This window comes from Apodemus sylvaticus, chromosome 10 (assembly GCF_947179515.1).
Source record: "Apodemus sylvaticus chromosome 10, mApoSyl1.1, whole genome shotgun sequence".
In the NCBI taxonomy this organism is placed as follows: Eukaryota; Metazoa; Chordata; class Mammalia; order Rodentia; family Muridae; genus Apodemus; species Apodemus sylvaticus.
In genome coordinates, this window is record NC_067481.1 from 71,696,182 (window position 1) to 71,707,772 (window position 11,591).

The 11,591-nt window shown below is 46.7% G+C and overlaps 1 pseudogene; it reads right to left on the minus strand.

The window, feature by feature from the left end:
• Positions 1–328: 328 nt before the first annotated feature.
• On the minus strand, positions 329–11,080 carry LOC127694446 (ran-specific GTPase-activating protein-like; annotated as a pseudogene).
• Between the last annotated feature and the right edge of the window lie 511 nt (positions 11,081–11,591).

Consider the following 11,591-nt stretch of genomic DNA (forward strand, 5'->3'; position numbering starts at 1 on the left):
CGGCTCAAAGGAATTTTTAATTCACTATTTTTGATGACTATAAATAAGTGTTTCTGCTATGGAAAAGAAAGTTAGCATAGTACATTTTCATGACTGGGGAATGGATTTCTGAAGTCGTGTTCAATGGTGTCAAAACTTGGAGGGAAAAAGTTAAACAAAACATCTGAAGGTTGGAATTCAGTTCTTGACAAAGTCCCTTGTAAAAACAAAACAGAATAAAAACAAACCTTAAGGAACAGGACAAACTTTTAAAAATGAAATGAAAGGAAAGGAAAGAAAAGGAGAGGAGAGGAAAGGAAAGGAGAGGAAAGGAAAAAGACAGAGCGATTCATTGCTTCCCCTCAGACTTCTCTACAGCCGTGTCTCTGGCCTCCCTCACTGAAAGGGCTTCCAGCTTCTCAGCCACCTTTTCGCCATTAACATTTTTGCCTGGTCCTTTCTTTTCTCTCTCTTCAAGTTCTTTCCTGCATTCTTCAAACTTTGTTCTGAACTTTTGTGCATTCTCAGCATTTAGGAAGCGATGGCGAGCGACGGGCGAGCGAGCAGCTCCAGCTTGGGGCGCTCGTCCGCAAGGCCGGCGTGGGTACTCCAGACCCAGGCTCGGCCACCCGCGGCACCCGGCTTCAGGTCCATCTCCAGTGGGATACAGCGGTTGGCGCACAGCGTCATGGTCTTGCCCCTCCTCGTGAGAAGGCGGGTGGTCCTCTCTCCTTTTGCTTCAGAAGCTTGACATCTCCAGTGCCTCGCTCCTTCCATCCTGCGAGGTCATCCTCTGAAGCAAACCGGAACAGCTTTGCACGCATCTTAAAAAAGCTCCTCTTCATCTTCCTCCAGCGTTTTGATTTCTTGCTCAGGAAGAGAAACTATTGGCTCGAACTGGGGGGTCGTGGTCGTGGTTGGACTCATCTGTGTTCTCTGTGGAAGTATCCTGGTCCTCGTGACTGTTCTTGGCGGCCGCCTTGGGGGCATGGCGACGGTGGCTCGCCGAGCTCAGGCTGGCTCGGTGGCCTCTGGGCGGCTAGTGGCAGTGACAGCTCCTTTCCTCCCTTTCTGGCGCCCAGTGTCGCCCGCCCGTCCTGTGGGACATTTTCTTGATTGGTAATTGATAAAGGAGAGCCCGGTTCACTATGGGAAGTTCCGTGTCTGAAGATGTGGGCTTCAGCTGTCTAAGCAAGGCAGACGAACGTGAGCCTGAAAGGAAGCCAGTAAACAGTGTTCCTCAGTGGCCTCAACTTCAGTTCGTGCCTGCGGGATTCAGCTTGAGTTCCTGCCGCGTCTTCCGTTGATGGCGGGCTGTGCCTGTGAGACGAAATAAACCCTGGCCTTTTCAAGTTGCATTGCTCAAGGCGTCTATCACCGCAATTTGTAGAAACGTGGGACAGCCTAGTTCAAAGATGTCCACGAAGGGTGGTTCGAAGATCCCAGAGTACACATGCAGGTTTTCAGAGGAGACTACAGAGGGCCTTCACCTCTCAAGGGCCCCTTTCCACTTAGTGGGGAAGTCTTTCCGGATGGAGGGAAGCCGCCATTCATTTCTATAGCCCTGGGACCTGCGTGGATCTCACCCACAGTCAGGCTGGTGGATAGTTAGTTCCATGGGATGCAGAGACCGGAAGTCAGTGAAATGGGGTGCATGTTGGTGCGGGATGTGAATAGCGGTAGACAAACCGGTTCCAGAAACATGGGTAGATAAGAGAGTGAGGAAAGATGGAGAATGGTGGATCTGGGTGGACAGACAGAAGGACGTAGGACAGTTGGATAGATGGACAGATAAATAAATGGGGCGAGTCAAGGTCAGATGGGCAGCTGTGTTGATGGATAAGTGGATGGTGGGTGGAAGGGAGGCCTGAGGAGGTTTGTTTCAGCACGTGCTAAGGTCTGCAAATGGCCTTCCCGCCGGGTCTTGATCCACACACAGCGTGCTGATCAAGACGTTCCCAAACTTTGTGTTTTGCTCAGACATGTCCGAAGCTTCCCCAGACTTTTACTGAATTCTCCAGTGTTCTCAATGCTGTGACTGTGCTAATCAAGACTCTATTCCTAATTACAAGTGTCGGCTCCCTGGTGAGCCACCTTTGCTACCTTGGGGGAATAGGCTGGCAAGCTGGAATGTAGTGTGTAAGGGAGTGTAGATGATGTGTTTGTTAGGTGGTGTGTGTGTGCACTCGAATTCTTTATGATGTCAATTACCCCCCTCCACCCCAAATAGTGTTTCTCTGTATAGTCCTGGCCTGCTCACTCTGTAGAGCAGGCTGGCCTCAAACTCACAGAGATCCGCCTGCTTCTGCCTCCTGAGTGCTGGGATTAAAGGTGTGCTTCACCTCCACCTGTCAATCATCTTTGTAAAGAGCATCATCTGATCTTCAGAAGAATCAAGTCAGTGAGAGTGTGACTGAAACAGGCGAGGAAGGAGAAAAACCACAGGAAGTATTCTGAGTTAATGACATAGAAGATGCAGATTAGAAAGACATCTGGGAGATGGGGCCAGCAAGATCAGTAGTTCAAGGCCACCTTTGGCTACACAGCGAGTTTGAAATGGAGCTTGGGCTGCATGAGACCCTGTCTCACAGGAAATTTCTTTTTAGAACTATATTCCTGACCTATATGGGAGTATAATAACTGTCTTCACATATGCAGAGAGGACTTTCTAGAACATTGTTTCCCTGAAAACCTGTTTTCCTTTCTCAGCAGTCCTGGGAAATCTTATGGAGAACGTAAGGTCCCCTTTGAGGAAAATGAGACTCCAAGAGAAGAAAGGATTGCCTCATATTTGAGTTCTCTGCGGTGGGGGAGGGGCAGGAGTAGGTGCTAGGACCAGAAGCTTTGGGTCTCTAGGATGCAGAGAGAACACAGCTGGTTGTCAGCTGCTCAGACTGCAACTGTGCTCAGGGTGGGGTTGGGGCTGCTGTACTAGGTCTGCTCCTTTCCCGGCTTTGGATTTTCTGCACCAGAAAAGGCAGAGGCAAACTGAATTTGAGGCCTGCCTGATCTCCATAGCAGGTTCAAAGTTAGCTAGTGCTACATAGAGAGACCAGAGGACAAAACCAAAAACACACGACCCCACCCCAAATTAAAAATAAATAAAAACAACTCCCATCCCCCAAGCAAACTTTGGGAAGCAAGTATAATGGTGATAGATAATGCCATGGAGTTTGTATCACCCATAGATTAGCCTCATTGACTTCTGGCAGAAGGTTAAAAACTATACAAATAATTTTAATAGATGTGATTATGTCCCCATCACAAAATAATGTGGATTCATTCCACAATTATTCAAAAAATGATCATGGTGAGAACAGCTATTAATTAGCAAATAGCTTTAGAAAAAAATTTCAATAGTTTTGGGAGGTACAGTTAATAAGCCATTACACTACGTCTGGAGGTCACATCACCATGTCATGCCAGAGCATAGATTTATGGCTCTGTTGATAATCATTTGAAAATAATTAAGAATGTGCTGTGCATCTGGTGGGGCAGTTTCGAAGCACACACAGAAAAGGGCATTTAACTTCATTACAGCAGGGAAAGATCATTTTCGGATAAAACGGAGAACAAAGCTTTTTTAACATCCATTTGGCAAGATCATGGCCAAGCCATAGCTTTTCTGTGATTCCTAGTGGTCAAGTTTTCCTTTCCTTCATAGTTTTCTTGAAGTTGAGAGGAAACTCACAAATCATCAGGAAGTCCTAACCTTGACTGGGGATTTTAGAAAGTCTTTTTCTTCCTGGCAGAAATAACTTATTTCTACATGACTTTGTCTTCTTCCAGAGTGGCATACAGTGGAAGTGTCTCTGTTCTTTCTTCTAAGGGAGACTTTTTCTTTTCTTTGGTGGAGTTGTGCTTGGATTCTTCTTGGGCCCATAGCCTTCTTGGTTTCCAGGAAACTGGTCTGCTAGGGCAGACAGACTGTTGGAGAGTGTCTTAGTCACTGTTCTATTGCTGTGAAGAGATACCATGACCAAGACAACTCTTACGAAAGAAAGCATTTAACTGGGGCTGGCTTACAGCTTTAGAAGGTTAATCCATCATCATCATGGTGGGGAACCTGACAGTATGCAGGCAGACATGGTGCCTGGAGAGGTAACTGCTAAGGAGATAGCAGGAAGAGAGAGCTGCTGGGCCTGGGTTGGGCTTTTGAAATCTCAGAGTGACACAGTTTCTCCAATAGGGCCATACCTCCTAATCCTTCTCAAGGAGTGCCACACCCTGATGACTAAGGAGTCAATACATGATCCTATGGGAACCTTTCTTACTCAAATCACTACAGAAAGCAACCAACCTCACAGAAACGCTTGGAATCATTGTTGGGGAGGCAGAGGGAGTGAAGGCTCACTGACTGATTGTGTGTTCCAGGCCCTTCACTCTCGTGACTACGGAGGTCATTGCTGTACCTCCACTTGATGGCCAGTTCGGGGATTGTATCAAGCTTACCAAGGAGACCCAGGCTGGAGAGAGTCTTTAGGCCTCATCTACCATCTATGTTTATTTCTTTGGTGGGGTTTGCCATTGCATTAGTTATGCATCCTGTGATAAAATATCATGACCAAAAGGAATTTATAAAAGAGTTTCTTTTGGCTTACGGTTCCAGTTGGATAGACTTCATGGTGGCAGGAAGGCATGGGGCAGCAGGAAGCTCACTGGTCATATTTTCATCCACACACAGGAAACAGGGAGAGAGGGAGAGGGAGGGGGGGAGAGGGGGAGAGGAGAGGAGGGGGAGAGGGAGGGGAGAGAGGAAGAGGGAGAGGGAGAGGGGGAGAGAAGGAGAGGGAGGGAGAGGGGGGAAGGGAGAGGGAGAGAGAGAGAGGGAGAGAGAGGGGAGGAGAGGGAGAGGGAGGGAGAGAGAGGGAGGGAGGGAGAGGGAGGGAGGGAGAGGGAGAGAGAGGGAGAAGGAGGGAGGGAGAGGGAGAGAGGGAGAGGGAGGGAGGGAGAGGGAGAGGGAGAGAGAGGGAGAAGGAGGGAGGGAGAGGGAGAGGGAGAGAGGGAGAGGGAGGGAGGGAGGAAGAGGGAGGGAGGGAGAGAGAGGGAGAGGGGGAGAGGGGGAGAGGGGGAGAGGGGGAGAGGGGGAGAGAGGGAGAGAAAACAGGAAGTGTGGTGAGGCTATAAACTCTCAAGCCCCACCCCAATGACATACTTCCTCCAGCAAGGCTGCACCTCCTAAAGGTCTCATAATCTTCCCAAACAGTGTCATCAGCTGGGGACCAAATGTTCAAATCTCTGACTCCTGGAGGAGATATTAAAGTATTTTTTATTCCCCTCATGCAAATGTCTGTGAGGCTTACTGCCTCCATCTGCTAACATAGGCCTTGTTCTGGGAGCTTCTAGCCTCCGTACAAGCTAACCTAGGCCTAGGATGTTCTCAGCCTCTGAGACTACTGCTCTACAAGCTCCCTTCCTAGTTCTTTCTGATTTCTGGTTGGCTGGTCAACTCAGCTGTTCTGGCTCAAACGCCTCCAAGCCGGGTCATTCAGTCTGGCTTCTCTTCCGGCCTCTGACTGAACTGCTCAGCTTAGCCTCACACTACCTTTGGCAGTGTAGTCTAATCTTCTGACTCCTCATTCTCTGGCTCATTCTGTCCTTGTCCGTCTAGCTTGCTCTTTCTCTGCAACCTGTCTCTGTACGACTGTCCCAGTAAAACTGCTTCCTCCTCTCTCTGCCTCTTCTCCTTTAGAAGCCTCCCTTTCCTCTTTCTTCTCATGAGAGTTGGACATAGTCTATTCTGTCAAATCTTTCTCTCTGATCTGTCACTTTGTCTGCCACTCCATTAGACCTTGAGTTCAAATATGGGTGCTTCCTTCTACAAACTAACTTTACCTTCATTGTTTGGGGTTAAAGAGTGCTGGGATTCAAGGTGTGTAGTAGGGATGAGTCACACCACAGCTAGAAACAAGGTTTTCCAGTAAATAGCACAATCTCGGTATTCACAGTGTGATCTAATATCTTTCGACAGGAAGATTTTTCATTCAAACCACCATTTCTTTATACATCTTCAAGGGAGACTTGAAGATCTCTCAGGTGTTCGGGTAGGTAATATGTGGTATGTTCTAATTGTTCATATCAAGAAATTCATCTAAAGGAGAGAGGATGGTTAGCCCACTCCCCTGCCAATCACAGTTCTCACAGGAAGTCACCATGAGCACTTGGGTATATCACTCTGAATTCCTCACAACCAAACAACTTATTTTTAGTGTAAGTGGGATTATACATGCTTGTCTGTGATGTGTTTTTTTATCTAACCTAACCTATAGATGACTTTTTAGGTATAAGTATATACCTAGTCTATTTTATTTTACTTATTGATTTATTATCTCCACTTTTTCTTTTGAGACATATATTTTTTAAATTATTTTTGCCTTTTTTCAAGACAGAGTCTCCCTGTGTAGCTTGGGCTGTCTTGGCACTTGCTACATAGACCAGACTGGCCTTAAACTTACAGATCCACCTGCCTCTGCCTCCCAAGTGCTGGGCTTGAAGCTGCGTACCACCACGTCAGGTCAGTCCTTCTTGGTCGGCTGTCTATTGTGATATCTACCATTTACTGATGGCTTTTTGTCTGTCTAGTTGATTTTAGCCTTAGAACATAACCTGCAGAGCAAGCATGTCCACTTCTCATTGCTTCTGTCTGTTCTCCTTCCCTCAGAGGGCTCACAGCCCTTTTCCAGGACCCCTGAGTTGTCCTGGCACTGCCCTGTAGCTTGTTCTACACCCAGCAGGGTCAGTGGGCCCTTCAAATGTAAACTGGGTCACGTGCGTGCATCTCTGCTCAAAACCCTCTGACAGCTTTCCTCCAACCAACTTAAAAGCCGACGCTCTCACCTGGCTTCAGGGCTCTCCCATGTCCCCTCTTGCCATCCTGCTCCACGTGTCCCCAATCCCATCTGCTCTGTCTCTGCTCTGTCGGCCTCCTCGATGTTCTTTGAACTTGCTGGGCACATGGCTGCCTCAGGCCTTTGATCTTGCTGTTTGTGCAGCTTGGAATATTCTCTCTAGAAGGCTTGTGTTCCTTTCTTCTTTTCTTCCTGAGTTTTGCTTGCCTGCCTGGGAAGACCTTCTCTCCCCATCTGATTTCTTAGGATGACTTTTAAAAGCCACATACACACATATCTCAAGTCAAAACCAGTGCTGATACTTAATTAAAATATTCAAATGAAGGAGAATGGAGAGAGATGGCTCAGCTGTTAAGAGCACAGGCTGTTCTTGCAGAGGAGCTGGGTTAGATTCTATATATTAGGTCACAACTGTTTGTAACTCTAGTTCCAGGGGATCCGACATCTTCTGACCTTTGTGGACACCATACATACATGTGCTGCACAGACACACATGTACACAGAACACTCCTATAATAATTTTTTTTAATTAAAAAATTAAGTATTCAAATTAAGCAAAAAAAAAAAAAAAAGAACAAATATATCTTTGCTTTTACTTGACTACTCTATGCTGATAGATGAGAGAGAAAGAGAAGAGACTCAGGGCTGGAGGGCCAGAGTGGCCAATGGTTGTTCAGATAGCAACTCATTCAACAAGCTGGGAAGGGAGAAGGTGTGGCTGGGAGGGAGAGGTTTGAATTAAGGATGTTGGAGGTGATTGCTGACGGAAGATGGCAAGGTCTGGGGTGTGACTCTCAGTGGCCAAGATAGTTCTAGAATTCGGGGTGTGTGAAGTGAAGGTTGGGGTGCAGTGAAGGCCGCCTAAGAGGACTGCGGATGGAGAGGAAGTTGAGTGCTAGGTCCCCACATCCTAAGTGAACGACTTTCCAGTCATCAGGCCACACAGTGAGGAGAGGACTGGAGGTGGTGAGGTGCCATTAGAGCAGGATCCAGGGGCCAGGTCCACTGGCTTTCCTGACTACCCTGAGGAAGCGGGCTGTGTGCAAAACCAAGTTTCATTCTGACAGGGGACAGAGGTTAACAGACAGAGGCACTTCTGTAATCAGTACTCCATATTGTAGAAAAGAATCCGCAGGTTCACCTTAGCACTACCTCAACATGTACATGCTGCTGATGGTTTATTTGTTCAGAGTTAAGTTTGCGACAGCCCAGATGCTGCTGGAGGAGTACATAGTTGATAGCAGCAGGAGCTAACTAGACCCAGCGTTTTCAAGAAATACCTGAGTCTAGACATCCACAGGAGAGAAGCATTGATCTCAACGGTCTCAGAACTGTGCCTGACTACTCACCAAGGAGACTGAGCTCCAGCGGAGACTGACTTGGTCTCCATCCTTCTTGTCTCCATATTATCTGCCAGCTGGAGATGCAATGGAAGACAGACTTCTAGGCTATTAACCTGCTGTCTTCTCAGATTGCTGGCTCTCTTAGTAAAACACACATTTAAGATTAAATTTCCATCTCTGCTTACTGGCTCCTGTGGATGGCAGGAAACACGAACTGAATTCCATGTTGAACCATGTGGAGAAGCAGACAGGAAGGCTCTTGAGTGGAGGCTGGAGACAGGGGGAAAGAACGCAGTTTACAGAGGAGAGGTTCTAGAAGGGCTGGTGGATGGCTGAGGTGTCAAGAAACTCTTCTACATACCTACTAGCATTAAAATAAAGTCACATACATTATTAATAATGTATTTCTAGCATTTTGTACTTATTACCTGTCACAGTTAACTTAGTAACTAACACCTAACTTGAGCCAAATACACTGATGTTTTCCTTCTATACACTTAGAGGTCCTTCTGTTATCTCAGGTATAATATCTCCCACTGATGAGTAAAATCACCTGGCTTTCATGGGTACCCACATACATATGGTTTGTACACACAGGCACATACACATACATAAAAATAAATAAATCTTAAGAAAATAAAAAAAGCTAGGTATGGTGGCTCATGCTTTAACCCCAGGTCTCAGGAGGCAGAGGCAAACAGATCTCTGTGGACTTGAGGCCAGCCTGGTCTATACAGTGAGTTCTCTCAAGACAAAAGCAAAAGCCAAAACCAGATAACATGAAGTTGAAGTTGGATCAGGGAGGAGTTGGAGGGGGAGGAAAATTTTGTCAAAGTGCACTGTATACATGTATGGGATTACCAAACATATTAAACAAACAAAAACCCCCGCATTCGTCATCCCCTGCCTCTTTCTCTTTTGGTTTTTTTGAGATAGAGTTTCTCTGTGTAGTCCTGCTGGTCTTAGGGCTCACTCTGGAGACCAGGCTGACTTTGAACTCAGAGATCAACCTGCCTGTGCTTCCCAAGTGCTGGGATTAAAGGCATGAGCCACCACCACCTGTCATAGTTACTTTTCTATTGCTGTGATAAAATACGATAGCAAATGTAACTTATAAAAGGAAGGGTTTATTTGGGTTTAAGGCTCCAGTAGGATAAGAGTCTATCATTGTCATGGGGGGGAAAGCAGGGCAGGCAGGCATGGTGGCTCACCTTTTGAACCATAAGCAGAACTCTCGAAGCCTGCCTCAAGTGACATACTTCCTCCAGCAAGGCCATCAGCAAGGCCATACCTTCTACGCCTCCCCAAACAGCACCACCAACTAGAGATCAAGTGTCTTAGGTTTTCCATTGTTGGGAAGAGACACATGACCATGGTAACTCTTTTAAAGGAAAACATTTAATTGGGTCTGGCTTAGAGTTCAGAGGCTCAGTCCATCACCATCATGGTGGGAAGTATGGCAGCATCCAGGCAGGCGTGGTGCAGGAGAGGTAGCCGAGAGTTCTACATCCAGCTCAGCAGGCTCAGGAAGTGAACGCCTCACCGGGCATGGCTTGAGCTTCTGAGACGTTAAAGCCCACCCCCTAGTGACATACTTCCTCCAACAAGGCCATGCCTGCTCCAACAAGGCCCCCGCTTCCTAACAGTGCCACTCCCTATGGCCAAGCATTCAAACACACGAGTCTATGGGGGCCATTCCTATTCAAACTGCTACATCCAACGTTCAAATGCCTGAGAATCTGGGGGAACCCCAACACTCTCCTAAACCAAGAAGGCATTTGTTGGCTGGTGGGTGCTCAGGCAATGAGTTTAGAGTTCTTGTTGCCTGAGCTTGGCTGGCTGCGGGTTCATCTATCAGAGCCTTGCTGTCAGCGAAGCAAGCTACTGATGCGTGGCCATGAATCACAGTGCGAGAGCTGCTCATAATTGCCTCCTATGTGTTTTCGGTTCTCAAATTTAAAACCATTTACTGCTGGGAACAGATGTTAAATCCAGGACGCTTGTCAATGGTTGGCTCCATAGACAAAAAAAGATGCTTAAAATTAGAAGGCTGATTGAATTTTAAGTACAGTGATCACAATGTTGGAAGGAAAATAATTGAAATGGTAAACAGCTTATTGTGGGATGGGAGTAAGAGAGGGAGAAGGAAGCTGAACTCAAATCTTTAGACTCTTGTGGGGTTCTAATAGCTACTCTGCCACGATCGTTCTGTTAATTAATACATAAATGTAACAGGAACTCTCTGGCAGCACTTAAATGTGTTAAGTGCCAAGTATGGTTATTCGTAAGTTAGGTGATGAGTAGAAAAGCCATAAGAATTCAGTAATAATAATCACTCTTTCATATTGGGCACCTAGGATGTGCCAGATAGTGGACTTGAACTTTTATATACCCCATGGTGGTTCTTCTTCAAAGCCAGAAAGACCAGCAGCTGCTCTGCCCAGTTAGGATGTAGTACAATTGTATAACATAAAGCTTACCATTTTAGTGTGTGTGTGTGTTCATAGTGTGTGTGATCAGTGTGTGTATGTGTATGTGTGTGGTCAATGTGTGTGTGTATGTGTATGTGTGATTGTGTGGTGTGGTCACAGTGTATATGTAGTCGCAGTATTTAGTGTCTGTGTGTGGTCAGTATATATATATATGTGTGTGTGTGTGTGTGTGTGTGTTATCAGTATGTGTGGTCACAGTGTGTGTGGTATTAATGTGTATGGTCCTAAGTTCACCAACTAGTCTTGGGTGGAATCATTACTTGGTTCATTCTTGGTGCCCCATTAGGAATGAATACAGGCTCGTTTGTGTCTGCTTTAGTTACTTTTCTTTTGCTGTGTGTGATAAGACACCGTGACCAAGGCAGCTCATAGAAGGATGAGTTTGTTGGAGGCTTACGGTGTCAGAGGGCGAGTCCATGACGGTCACAGTAGGGAACGTGGCAGCAGGGAGGCAGCTGTGGTTTTGGAGCAGTAGCTCAGAGCTTACACAACCACAACCCAGAGAGAGATGCTGGGAACAGTTTGAGTCTTTAGAAGTCTCAAAGCCTGTCTCTAGTGACACACCTCCTCCCAACAAGGCCACACGTAATCCTCCCCAATAAGTCCACCAGCTGGGGACCAGGAATTCAAATATATGCGCCTAGGAAGGCTACTGTCATTCAAACCACAGCAGTGTCTTCCAGGGAGGGTCTGTTCAACAGGTGTGCATGATTTTTCTTCCACTGTTGTTTAGAACTCCCAATACTCATTGAACTTGGGTTTCCCGTGTCTAGTGTTATCCGAAAGACTCTCAAGTCATTAGTGACTCTGATTCATAGACTAATTTATTCTGGGACACAGCAGAAGCACTGTGGGAGGGGGTTACAGCCATCTGTCACCTCCTTGCTTGTGGAGGACCGGCTCATCTCTGCCCAGGTGACACATGCAGT